Here is a 13,488-nt window from a genome sequence, read left to right as displayed (position 1 = left end):
CGTGCACGAAGTCGGAGCCCGGTTTGCCCCGGGTGCGCACCTCGCGTGCACCTTCGCCAGGGTGGGCACCTCGGTGCGCACACCTTCTCAATGTTTTCTTGCCTTTTCTGGAAATTGGTGAAGGCAGCGCATCAAAGGTGCGCACCTCGGTGTGCTCCGAGGTGCGAACCCGAGAGCGCTCCGAGGTGCCCACGAAGTCGAAAGTCGGGTTAATTGCATTGTTTTCCCCGGGTGCGCTCCGAGGTGCGCAACATCGGCGCGCACCAAGGAGGGCTCCGAAGTGTGCTCCAAGGTGCGCACGATGGCGTGCACCTCTGGTGCGCACGATTCGGAGCTCGGTTTGACCGGGGTGCGCACACCTTGGCTGGGTTGCGCACCTTTTGTGCGCTCCAAGGTGCGCACGAAGTCGGAGCTCGGTTTGCCCCGGGTGCGCACCTTCGCCAGGGTGCGCACCTTGATGCGCACGCCTTGGCTGGGCTGCGCACCTTGGTGGGCGCCATGGTGCGCACCTTTCGTGCGCTCCAAGGTGCGCACGAAGTCGGAGCTCGGTTTGCCCCGGGTGCGCACCTTGGTGGGCGCCATGGTGCACTCCGAGGTGCCCAAGATTGGTGCGCACCAAGGAGCGCTCCGAAGTGCGCTCCAAGGTGCGCGCGAAGTCGAAAGTTGGGTTAATTGTCCGGTTTGCCTCGGGTGCGCACCTTGCGTGCACCTTCGCCAGGGTGGGCGCCTTGGTGCGCACACCTTGGCTGGGCTGCGCACACCTTGGCACCCGCGTTTCCTTCATTTTAAATTTTTTTTTTTTACAATCTCTCAAGTGGGAAATTCTATAATCTCAACTTTTTTTGCCTTTTCAGGAAACTTTTGAATGGAGCGCATCATTGGTGCGCTCCGAAGTGTGCTCCAAAGCTCTCTCCAGCTGCGTGCACCTGCCCCGGCCGCGCACCCGGCCCCGCCCAGCTTCGCTCACCTGTCCCGGGCGTCTGGTGCGGAACCTTAGAGTAAGAAACATCACCGTGCACCTTGGCCAACGTGCGCGACTCGACCGAGCGCGCACTGGCCGAGGTGCACACCGATTTCACCTGGGTGCGCGCGCAGCACCTCGGGCGCACCGGGGTGCGCGCACAACGCCCGGGTTGCACCGTGGCCTGTGTGCTCGGGGCGCCTCGGGTGCGCGCTCGGTGTCGCCCCCGCGCGCGCGGTAGTGCGGGCAGCGCACCCCGGCCCGGCCCGGCCCCGACGAGAACGCAAACGGGCAAAAGGTTTATTCAAATAGCATTGCGACGCCCGGCGAAAAACTAAAAAAGGGTGCAACACCGGGACTTCCCGGGAGGTCACCCATCCCAGTACTACTCCGGCCCAAGCGCGCTTAACTGCGGAGTTCTGATGGGATCCGGTGCACTAACGCTGGTATGATCGCACCCGTTATGAGCTTGTCGCAGTGTGTACTTAGCAAACCGCGACCCACGTGCGAATCCACCCCGGCCACCCACCCCCGTCGAGGTGCACACCCTCCCTCGCGAAGTGCGCCCCGTTCGCCAAGTGTGAGCCCTGCCCGGGTGCGCGCACCTTGCTAGGGCGTCGGGTGTGCACCCGGCCCGGCCTACGTGCGTGCACCTGGAGGGGGCGTCGTGTGCGTGCAGTGTCCCGTCTGCAACGCGGTGCCCACACACCACCTCGGGCGCAACGACCTGCGCTCACATGTGGGCCGAGTGCACCTTGGTGCATGTTCGGGGCGCCTCGGGTGCACGCTCGATCTTGCCCCGGTGCACCAAGGCGCTCGGTTTGCCCCGGGTGCGCACTTGGTGCAAGGTGGGCACCCAAAATAGGGATCAAGCACCAAAACACAAGTTTCGGGATGCAAAATGGGACCCAAGGACCACAAATGCGTTCCAAGACCCATGATGGGTCCACGAGAACAAAAATGTGTTCCGAGACTTAATAAACAAATATTGGGTTTTAGGAGAAGAAACATGCTCTGATGCCCAAAACGAGAATCGACCCCGAAAAGGCCACAGGCCAAAAGTGGGATGCGAGACAAAAAAAAATGGGACCCGAGGACCAAAATTGGGTTCCCAGGTCGAAGACAGGGCAACCGGACAAGAAACGACCTCTAAGGCTCGAAATGAGTCCCGACGACTAAAACTTGACAAGAAGCACCCATCAGGCACCCAACTCGACACCCATGGGATGCCGACCCACCCGGGCTTCCACCTAGCACACCTTGGCACCCACCCACCCTCGCACCCAACCTCGCACCCAACTTAGCACCTTTGAACCCACATTGGCACTCACCCTGACCCTGGCACCTTGGAACCCACATTGGCACTCACCTTGACCCTGGCACCCACCTTTGCACTCACCTTGGGACCCACCCTGGCTCCCACCTCGGCACCCACCCAGACACCCACCTTGGTTCCTTGGCACCCACCTTGGATCCTTGGCACCCACCCCGACACCCACCTTGGCACGCAACTTGGCTACTTGCCACCCACCTTGGCTCCTTGACGCCCACCCCGACAACCACCCCGTGACCTACCCTGGCTAGGGTTGGTGCACACCCACCCTGGTGCCCACCTTGGCACCCACCCTATGACCCACCTTGGCACGCACCTTAGTACCCACCCCGTTACCCACCCTAGGACCCACCCCGTGACCCACCTTGGCCAGGGTGGGTGCCTTGGTGCGCACAACTTGCCTGGGCTGCACACCAGGGCGGGCTCAAGATGGCACCCGCGTTCCGTTTTTTTCACTATCTTTCAAAACGGAAATTTTAAAATCTCATTTTTTTCTTTTTTTTGCCTTTTCTGGAAATTAGTGAAGGCAGCGCATCAAAGGTGCGCAATGCTGGTGCGAACCCGGGAGCGCTCCGATGTGTGCTCCAAGGTGCGGCGTGCACGAAGTCCGAGCCCGGTTTGCCCCGGGTGCGCACCTCGCGTGCACCTTCGCCGGGGTGAGCACCTTGGCTGGGTTGCGCGCCCTGGTGCGTACCAAGGAGCGCTCTGAAGTGTGCTCCAAGGTGCGGCGTGCACGAAGTCGGAGCCCGGTTTGCCCCGGGTGTGCACCTCGGGTGCGCACCTCGCGTGCACCTTCGCTGCGGTGGGCACCTTGGCTGGGTTGCGCGCCTTGGTGGGCACCATGCAGTGCACGAAGTCGGAGCCCGGTTTGCCCCGGGCGCGCACCTCCGCCAGGGTGGGCACCTTGGTGCGCACAACTTGCCTGGGCTGCGCATCAGGAAGGGCTCAAGATGGCACCCGCGTTCCGTTTTTTTCACTATCTTTCAGAACGGAAATTTTAAAATATCGTTTTTTTTTGCCTTTTCTGGAAATTAGTGAAGGCAGCGCATCAAAGGTGCGCAACGCTGGTGCGAACCTGGGAGCGCTCCGATGTGTGCTCCAAGGTGCGGCGTGCACGAAGTCGGAGCCCGGTTTGCCTCGGGTGCGCCCTGGTGGGCACCATGGTGCGCACCAAGGAGCGCTCCGAAGTGTGCTCCAAGGTGCGGCCTGCACGAAGTCGGAGCCCGGTTTGCCCCGGGTGTGCACCTCGGGTGGGCACCTTGGTGCGCATGCCTTGCCTGGGCTGCGCACCAGGGCGGGCTCAAGATGGCACCCGCGTTCCTTTTTTTTCACTATCTTTCAAAACGGAAATTTTAAAATCTCATTTTTTTTTGCCTTTTTCTGGAAATTAGTGAAGGCAGCGCATCAAAGGTGCGCACCTCGCTGCCCACCACGGTGCGCAACGCCGGTGGGCACCCGGGAGTGCTTCGAAGTGTGCTCCAAGGTGCTGCGTGCACGTTGTCGGAGCCCGGTTTGCCCCGGGTGCGCACCTCGCGTGCACCTTCGTCGGGGTGGGCACCTTGGCTTGGTTTGCCCCGGCTGCGCTCCGAAGCGGGGTTATTGGAGCGCCGCCTCTTTTTTTGTCGGAGCGTTTGGTGGGGTTTCTCGCATTGGCTCTTCCGAGGCCCGGTTGCCACCCTGGCGCGCACGAAGTCGGAAGTAGGGTTAATTGCCCGGGTGCGCACCTTTGCCAGGGTGGCACCTTACCTGGGCTGCGCACCAGGGCGGGCTCAAGATGGCACGCGCGTTCCGTTTTTTTCACTATCTTTCAAAACGGAAATTTTAAAATCTCCTTTTTTTTTTGCCTTTTCTGGAAATTAGTGAAGGCAGCGCATCAAAGGTGCGCACCTCGCTGCCCACCTTGGTGTGCTCTGAGGTGCGCACCCGGGAGCGCTACGAAGTGTGCTCCAAGGTGCGGCGTGCACGTTGTCGGAGCCCGGTTTGCCCCGGGTGCGCACCTCGCCTGCACCTTGGCCGGGGTGGGCACCTTGGCTGGGTTTGCCCAGGGTGCGCTCCGAAGCGGGGTTACTGGAGCGCCCCCTCTTTTTTTGTCAGAGAGTTTGGTGGGGTTTCTCGCATTGGCTCTTCCCAGGCCCGGTTGTTGGGTGCGCTCCCACCCTGGCGCGCGCGAAGTTGGAAGTTGGGTTAATTGCCCGGGCGCGCACCTTCGCCAGGGTGGGCACCTTGGTGCGCAAACCTTGGCTGGGCTGCGCACCAGGGCGGGCTCAAGATGGCACCAGCATTCCCTTTTTCTCACTATCTTTCAAAACGGAAATTTTAAAATCTCGTTTTTTTTTTGCCTTTTATGGAAATTAGTGAAGGCATCGCATCAAAGGTGCGCACCTCGCTGCCCACCTTGGTGTGCTCCGAGGTGCCCACCACGGTGCGCAACGCCGGTGCGAACCCGGGAGCGCCCCGATGTGTGCTCCAAGGTGCGGCGTGCACGAAGTCGGACCCCGGTTTGCCCCGGGTGCGCACCTCGCGTGCACCTTGGTGCGCACACCTTGGCTGGGTTGCGCGGCCTGGTGGGCACCATGGTGCGCACCAAGGAGCGCTCCGAAGTGTGCTCCAAGGTGCGGCGTGCACGAAGTCGGAGCCCGGTTTGCCCCGGGTGCGCACCTTCGCCGCGGTGGGCACCATGGCGTGCACGAAGTCGGAGCCCGGTTTGCCCCGGGTGCGCACCTCGCGTGCACCTTCGCCGGGGTGGGCACCTCGGCTGGGTTGCGCGCCCTGGTGCGCACCAAGGAGCGCTCTGAAGTGTGCTCCAAGGTGCGGCGTGCACGAAGTCGGAGCCCGGTTTGCCCCGGGTGTGCACCTCGCGTGCACCTTCGCTGCGGTGGGCACCTTGGCTGGGTTGCGCGCCTTGGTGGGCACCATGCAGTGCACGAAGTCGGAGCCCGGTTTGCCCCGGGCGCGCACCTCCGCCAGGGTGGGCACCTTGGTGCGCACAACTTGCCTGGGCTGCGCACCAGGAAGGGCTCAAGATGGCACCCGCGTTCCGTTTTTTTCACTATCTTTCAGAACGGAAATTTTAAAATATCGTTTTTTTTTGCCTTTTCTGGAAATTAGTGAAGGCAGCGCATCAAAGGTGCGCAACGCTGGTGCGAACCTGGGAGCGCTCCGATGTGTGCTCCAAGGTGCGGCGTGCACGAAGTCGGACCCCGGTTTGCCCCGGGTGCGCACCTCGCGTGCACCTTGGTGCGCACACCTTGGCTGGGTTGCGCGCCCTGGTGGGCACCATGGTGCGCACCAAGGAGCGCTCCGAAGTGTGCTCCAAGGTGCGGCGTGCACGAAGTCGGAGCCCGGTTTGCCCCGGGTGCGCACCTCGCGTGCACCTTCGCCGCGGTGGGCACCATGGCGTGCACGAAGTCGGAGCCCGGTTTGCCCCGGGTGCGCACCTCGCGTGCACCTTCGCCGGGGTGGGCACCTTAGTGTGCAGACCTTGGCTGGGTTGCGCGCCCTGGTGGGCACCATGGTGCGCACCAAGGAGCGCTCCGAAGTGTGCTCCAAGGTGCGGCCTGCACGAAGTCGGAGCCCGGTTTGCCCCGGGTGTGCACCTCGGGTGGGCACCTTGGTGCGCATGCCTTGCCTGGGCTGCGCACCAGGGCGGGCTCAAGATGGCACCCGCGTTCCTTTTTTTTCACTATCTTTCAAAACGGAAATTTTAAAATCTCATTTTTTTTTGCCTTTTTCTGGAAATTAGTGAAGGCAGCGCATCAAAGGTGCGCACCTCGCTGCCCACCACGGTGCGCAACGCCGGTGGGCACCCGGGAGTGCTTCGAAGTGTGCTCCAAGGTGCTGCGTGCACGTTGTCGGAGCCCGGTTTGCCCCGGGTGCGCACCTCGCGTGCACCTTCGTCGGGGTGGGCACCTTGGCTGGGTTTGCCCCGGCTGCGCTCCGAAGCGGGGTTATTGGAGCGCCGCCTCTTTTTTTGTCGGAGCGTTTGGTGGGGTTTCTCGCATTGGCTCTTCCGAGGCCCGGTTGCCACCCTGGCGCGCACGAAGTCGGAAGTAGGGTTAATTGCCCGGGTGCGCACCTTTGCCAGGGTGGGCACCTTACCTGGGCTGCGCACCAGGGCGGGCTCAAGATGGCACGCGCGTTCCGTTTTTTTCACTATCTTTCAAAACGGAAATTTTAAAATCTCCTTTTTTTTTTGCCTTTTCTGGAAATTAGTGAAGGCAGCGCATCAAAGGTGCGCACCTCGCTGCCCACCTTGGTGTGCTCTGAGGTGCGCACCCGGGAGCGCTACGAAGTGTGCTCCAAGGTGCGGCGTGCACGTTGTCGGAGCCCGGTTTGCCCCGGGTGCGCACCTCGCCTGCACCTTGGCCGGGGTGGGCACCTTGGCTGGGTTTGCCCAGGGTGCGCTCCGAAGCGGGGTTACTGGAGCGCCCCCTCTTTTTTTGTCAGAGCGTTTGGTGGGGTTTCTCGCATTGGCTCTTCCCAGGCCCGGTTGTTGGGTGCGCTCCCACCCTGGCGCGCGCGAAGTTGGAAGTTGGGTTAATTGCCCGGGCGCGCACCTTCGCCAGGGTGGGCACCTTGGTGCGCACACCTTGGCTGGGCTGCGCACCAGGGCGGGCTCAAGATGGCACCAGCATTCCCTTTTTCTCACTATCTTTCAAAACGGAAATTTTAAAATCTCGTTTTTTTTTTGCCTTTTATGGAAATTAGTGAAGGCATCGCATCAAAGGTGCGCACCTCGCTGCCCACCTTGGTGTGCTCCGAGGTGCCCACCACGGTGCGCAACGCCGGTGCGAACCCGGGAGCGCCCCGATGTGTGCTCCAAGGTGCGGCGTGCACGAAGTCGGACCCCGGTTTGCCCCGGGTGCGCACCTCGCGTGCACCTTGGTGCGCACACCTTGGCTGGGTTGCGCGGCCTGGTGGGCACCATGGTGCGCACCAAGGAGCGCTCCGAAGTGTGCTCCAAGGTGCGGCGTGCACGAAGTCGGAGCCCGGTTTGCCCCGGGTACGCACCTCGCGTGCACCTTCGCCGGGGTGGGCACCTCGGCTGGGTTGCGCGCCCTGGTGCGCACCAAGGAGCGCTCCGAAGTGTGCTCCAAGGTGCGGCGTGCACGAAGTCGGAGCCCGGTTTGCCCCGGGTGCGCACCTTCGCCGCGGTGCGCACCATGGCGTGCACGAAGTCGGAGCCCGGTTTGCCCCGGGTGCGCACCTCGCGTGCACCTTCGGCGGGGTTGCGCGCCCTGGTGGGCACCATGGTGCGCACCAAGGAGCGCTCCGAAGTGTGCTCCAAGGTGCGGCGTGCACGAAGTCGGAGCCCGGTTTGCCCCGGGTGCGCACCTCGCGTGCACCTTCGGCGGGGTTGCGCGCCCTGGTGGGCACCATGGTGCGCACCAAGGAGCGCTCCGAAGTGTGCTCCAAGGTGCGGCGTGCACGAAGTCGGAGCCCGGTTTGCCCCGGGTGCGCACCTCGCGTGCACCTTCGCCGCGGTGGGCACCATGGCGTGCACGAAGTCGGAGCCCGGTTTGCCCCGGGTGCGCACCTCGCGTGCACCTTCGCCGGGGTGGGCACCTCGGCTGGGTTGCGCGCCCTGGTGCGCACCAAGGAGCGCTCCGAAGTGTGCTCCAAGGTGCGGCGTGCACGAAGTCGGAGCCCGGTTTGCCCCGGGTGCGCACCTCGCGTGCACCTTCGCCAGGGTGGGCACCTCGGTGCGCACACCTTCTCAATGTTTTCTTGCCTTTTCTGGAAATTGGTGAAGGCAGCGCATCAAAGGTGCGCACCTCGGTGTGCTCCGAGGTGCGAACCCGAGAGCGCTCCGAGGTGCCCACGAAGTCGAAAGTCGGGTTAATTGCATTGTTTTCCCCGGGTGCGCTCCGAGGTGCGCAACATCGGCGCGCACCAAGGAGGGCTCCGAAGTGTGCTCCAAGGTGCGCACGATGGCGTGCACCTCTGGTGCGCACGATTCGGAGCTCGGTTTGACCGGGGTGCGCACACCTTGGCTGGGTTGCGCACCTTTTGTGCGCTCCAAGGTGCGCACGAAGTCGGAGCTCGGTTTGCCCCGGGTGCGCACCTTCGCCAGGGTGCGCACCTTGATGCGCACGCCTTGGCTGGGCTGCGCACCTTGGTGGGCGCCATGGTGCGCACCTTTCGTGCGCTCCAAGGTGCGCACGAAGTCGGAGCTCGGTTTGCCCCGGGTGCGCACCTTGGTGGGCGCCATGGTGCACTCCGAGGTGCCCAAGATTGGTGCGCACCAAGGAGCGCTCCGAAGTGCGCTCCAAGGTGCGCGCGAAGTCGAAAGTTGGGTTAATTGTCCGGTTTGCCTCGGGTGCGCACCTTGCGTGCACCTTCGCCAGGGTGGGCGCCTTGGTGCGCACACCTTGGCTGGGCTGCGCACACCTTGGCACCCGCGTTTCCTTCATTTTAAATTTTTTTTTTTTACAATCTCTCAAGTGGGAAATTCTATAATCTCAACTTTTTTTGCCTTTTCAGGAAACTTTTGAATGGAGCGCATCATTGGTGCGCTCCGAAGTGTGCTCCAAAGCTCTCTCCAGCTGCGTGCACCTGCCCCGGCCGCGCACCCGGCCCCGCCCAGCTTCGCTCACCTGTCCCGGGCGTCTGGTGCGGAACCTTAGAGTAAGAAACATCACCGTGCACCTTGGCCAACGTGCGCGACTCGACCGAGCGCGCACTGGCCGAGGTGCACACCGATTTCACCTGGGTGCGCGCGCAGCACCTCGGGCGCACCGGGGTGCGCGCACAACGCCCGGGTTGCACCGTGGCCTGTGTGCTCGGGGCGCCTCGGGTGCGCGCTCGGTGTCGCCCCCGCGCGCGCGGTAGTGCGGGCAGCGCACCCCGGCCCGGCCCGGCCCCGACGAGAACGCAAACGGGCAAAAGGTTTATTCAAATAGCATTGCGACGCCCGGCGAAAAACTAAAAAAGGGTGCAACACCGGGACTTCCCGGGAGGTCACCCATCCCAGTACTACTCCGGCCCAAGCGCGCTTAACTGCGGAGTTCTGATGGGATCCGGTGCACTAACGCTGGTATGATCGCACCCGTTATGAGCTTGTCGCAGTGTGTACTTAGCAAACCGCGACCCACGTGCGAATCCACCCCGGCCACCCACCCCCGTCGAGGTGCACACCCTCCCTCGCGAAGTGCGCCCCGTTCGCCAAGTGTGAGCCCTGCCCGGGTGCGCGCACCTTGCTAGGGCGTCGGGTGTGCACCCGGCCCGGCCTACGTGCGTGCACCTGGAGGGGGCGTCGTGTGCGTGCAGTGTCCCGTCTGCAACGCGGTGCCCACACACCACCTCGGGCGCAACGACCTGCGCTCACATGTGGGCCGAGTGCACCTTGGTGCATGTTCGGGGCGCCTCGGGTGCACGCTCGATCTTGCCCCGGTGCACCAAGGCGCTCGGTTTGCCCCGGGTGCGCACTTGGTGCAAGGTGGGCACCCAAAATAGGGATCAAGCACCAAAACACAAGTTTCGGGATGCAAAATGGGACCCAAGGACCACAAATGCGTTCCAAGACCCATGATGGGTCCACGAGAACAAAAATGTGTTCCGAGACTTAATAAACAAATATTGGGTTTTAGGAGAAGAAACATGCTCTGATGCCCAAAACGAGAATCGACCCCGAAAAGGCCACAGGCCAAAAGTGGGATGCGAGACAAAAAAAAATGGGACCCGAGGACCAAAATTGGGTTCCCAGGTCGAAGACAGGGCAACCGGACAAGAAACGACCTCTAAGGCTCGAAATGAGTCCCGACGACTAAAACTTGACAAGAAGCACCCATCAGGCACCCAACTCGACACCCATGGGATGCCGACCCACCCGGGCTTCCACCTAGCACACCTTGGCACCCACCCACCCTCGCACCCAACCTCGCACCCAACTTAGCACCTTTGAACCCACATTGGCACTCACCCTGACCCTGGCACCTTGGAACCCACATTGGCACTCACCTTGACCCTGGCACCCACCTTTGCACTCACCTTGGGACCCACCCTGGCTCCCACCTCGGCACCCACCCAGACACCCACCTTGGTTCCTTGGCACCCACCTTGGATCCTTGGCACCCACCCCGACACCCACCTTGGCACGCAACTTGGCTACTTGCCACCCACCTTGGCTCCTTGACGCCCACCCCGACAACCACCCCGTGACCTACCCTGGCTAGGGTTGGTGCACACCCACCCTGGTGCCCACCTTGGCACCCACCCTATGACCCACCTTGGCACGCACCTTAGTACCCACCCCGTTACCCACCCTAGGACCCACCCCGTGACCCACCTTGGCCAGGGTGGGTGCCTTGGTGCGCACAACTTGCCTGGGCTGCACACCAGGGCGGGCTCAAGATGGCACCCGCGTTCCGTTTTTTTCACTATCTTTCAAAACGGAAATTTTAAAATCTCATTTTTTTCTTTTTTTTGCCTTTTCTGGAAATTAGTGAAGGCAGCGCATCAAAGGTGCGCAATGCTGGTGCGAACCCGGGAGCGCTCCGATGTGTGCTCCAAGGTGCGGCGTGCACGAAGTCCGAGCCCGGTTTGCCCCGGGTGCGCACCTCGCGTGCACCTTCGCCGGGGTGAGCACCTTGGCTGGGTTGCGCGCCCTGGTGCGTACCAAGGAGCGCTCTGAAGTGTGCTCCAAGGTGCGGCGTGCACGAAGTCGGAGCCCGGTTTGCCCCGGGTGTGCACCTCGGGTGCGCACCTCGCGTGCACCTTCGCTGCGGTGGGCACCTTGGCTGGGTTGCGCGCCTTGGTGGGCACCATGCAGTGCACGAAGTCGGAGCCCGGTTTGCCCCGGGCGCGCACCTCCGCCAGGGTGGGCACCTTGGTGCGCACAACTTGCCTGGGCTGCGCATCAGGAAGGGCTCAAGATGGCACCCGCGTTCCGTTTTTTTCACTATCTTTCAGAACGGAAATTTTAAAATATCGTTTTTTTTTGCCTTTTCTGGAAATTAGTGAAGGCAGCGCATCAAAGGTGCGCAACGCTGGTGCGAACCTGGGAGCGCTCCGATGTGTGCTCCAAGGTGCGGCGTGCACGAAGTCGGAGCCCGGTTTGCCTCGGGTGCGCCCTGGTGGGCACCATGGTGCGCACCAAGGAGCGCTCCGAAGTGTGCTCCAAGGTGCGGCCTGCACGAAGTCGGAGCCCGGTTTGCCCCGGGTGTGCACCTCGGGTGGGCACCTTGGTGCGCATGCCTTGCCTGGGCTGCGCACCAGGGCGGGCTCAAGATGGCACCCGCGTTCCTTTTTTTTCACTATCTTTCAAAACGGAAATTTTAAAATCTCATTTTTTTTTGCCTTTTTCTGGAAATTAGTGAAGGCAGCGCATCAAAGGTGCGCACCTCGCTGCCCACCACGGTGCGCAACGCCGGTGGGCACCCGGGAGTGCTTCGAAGTGTGCTCCAAGGTGCTGCGTGCACGTTGTCGGAGCCCGGTTTGCCCCGGGTGCGCACCTCGCGTGCACCTTCGTCGGGGTGGGCACCTTGGCTTGGTTTGCCCCGGCTGCGCTCCGAAGCGGGGTTATTGGAGCGCCGCCTCTTTTTTTGTCGGAGCGTTTGGTGGGGTTTCTCGCATTGGCTCTTCCGAGGCCCGGTTGCCACCCTGGCGCGCACGAAGTCGGAAGTAGGGTTAATTGCCCGGGTGCGCACCTTTGCCAGGGTGGCACCTTACCTGGGCTGCGCACCAGGGCGGGCTCAAGATGGCACGCGCGTTCCGTTTTTTTCACTATCTTTCAAAACGGAAATTTTAAAATCTCCTTTTTTTTTTGCCTTTTCTGGAAATTAGTGAAGGCAGCGCATCAAAGGTGCGCACCTCGCTGCCCACCTTGGTGTGCTCTGAGGTGCGCACCCGGGAGCGCTACGAAGTGTGCTCCAAGGTGCGGCGTGCACGTTGTCGGAGCCCGGTTTGCCCCGGGTGCGCACCTCGCCTGCACCTTGGCCGGGGTGGGCACCTTGGCTGGGTTTGCCCAGGGTGCGCTCCGAAGCGGGGTTACTGGAGCGCCCCCTCTTTTTTTGTCAGAGAGTTTGGTGGGGTTTCTCGCATTGGCTCTTCCCAGGCCCGGTTGTTGGGTGCGCTCCCACCCTGGCGCGCGCGAAGTTGGAAGTTGGGTTAATTGCCCGGGCGCGCACCTTCGCCAGGGTGGGCACCTTGGTGCGCAAACCTTGGCTGGGCTGCGCACCAGGGCGGGCTCAAGATGGCACCAGCATTCCCTTTTTCTCACTATCTTTCAAAACGGAAATTTTAAAATCTCGTTTTTTTTTTGCCTTTTATGGAAATTAGTGAAGGCATCGCATCAAAGGTGCGCACCTCGCTGCCCACCTTGGTGTGCTCCGAGGTGCCCACCACGGTGCGCAACGCCGGTGCGAACCCGGGAGCGCCCCGATGTGTGCTCCAAGGTGCGGCGTGCACGAAGTCGGACCCCGGTTTGCCCCGGGTGCGCACCTCGCGTGCACCTTGGTGCGCACACCTTGGCTGGGTTGCGCGGCCTGGTGGGCACCATGGTGCGCACCAAGGAGCGCTCCGAAGTGTGCTCCAAGGTGCGGCGTGCACGAAGTCGGAGCCCGGTTTGCCCCGGGTGCGCACCTTCGCCGCGGTGGGCACCATGGCGTGCACGAAGTCGGAGCCCGGTTTGCCCCGGGTGCGCACCTCGCGTGCACCTTCGCCGGGGTGGGCACCTCGGCTGGGTTGCGCGCCCTGGTGCGCACCAAGGAGCGCTCTGAAGTGTGCTCCAAGGTGCGGCGTGCACGAAGTCGGAGCCCGGTTTGCCCCGGGTGTGCACCTCGCGTGCACCTTCGCTGCGGTGGGCACCTTGGCTGGGTTGCGCGCCTTGGTGGGCACCATGCAGTGCACGAAGTCGGAGCCCGGTTTGCCCCGGGCGCGCACCTCCGCCAGGGTGGGCACCTTGGTGCGCACAACTTGCCTGGGCTGCGCACCAGGAAGGGCTCAAGATGGCACCCGCGTTCCGTTTTTTTCACTATCTTTCAGAACGGAAATTTTAAAATATCGTTTTTTTTTGCCTTTTCTGGAAATTAGTGAAGGCAGCGCATCAAAGGTGCGCAACGCTGGTGCGAACCTGGGAGCGCTCCGATGTGTGCTCCAAGGTGCGGCGTGCACGAAGTCGGACCCCGGTTTGCCCCGGGTGCGCACCTCGCGTGCACCTTGGTGCGCACACCTTGGCTGGGTTGCGCGCCCTGGT

General features: G+C 62.4%; 2 non-coding genes across 2 annotated transcripts; both read right to left on the bottom strand.

Moving 5' to 3' along the window:
- Positions 1-1,302: 1,302 nt before the first annotated feature.
- Positions 1,303-1,421, bottom strand: LOC131871294 (5S ribosomal RNA). The gene has a single exon (XR_009369552.1). It is a non-coding gene; the product is annotated as a 5S ribosomal RNA (ribosomal RNA).
- A 7,804-nt stretch (positions 1,422-9,225) lies between these two features.
- LOC131871293 (5S ribosomal RNA) lies at positions 9,226-9,344 on the bottom strand. The gene has a single exon (XR_009369551.1). It is a non-coding gene; the product is annotated as a 5S ribosomal RNA (ribosomal RNA).
- Positions 9,345-13,488: the final 4,144 nt, after the last annotated feature.

This window comes from Cryptomeria japonica, unplaced genomic scaffold (assembly GCF_030272615.1).
Source record: "Cryptomeria japonica unplaced genomic scaffold, Sugi_1.0 HiC_scaffold_390, whole genome shotgun sequence".
NCBI lineage: Eukaryota > Viridiplantae > Streptophyta > Pinopsida > Cupressales > Cupressaceae > Cryptomeria > Cryptomeria japonica.
Note: the sequence above shows the minus strand (reverse complement) of the source record. Positions and strands in the feature narration are given on the sequence as shown.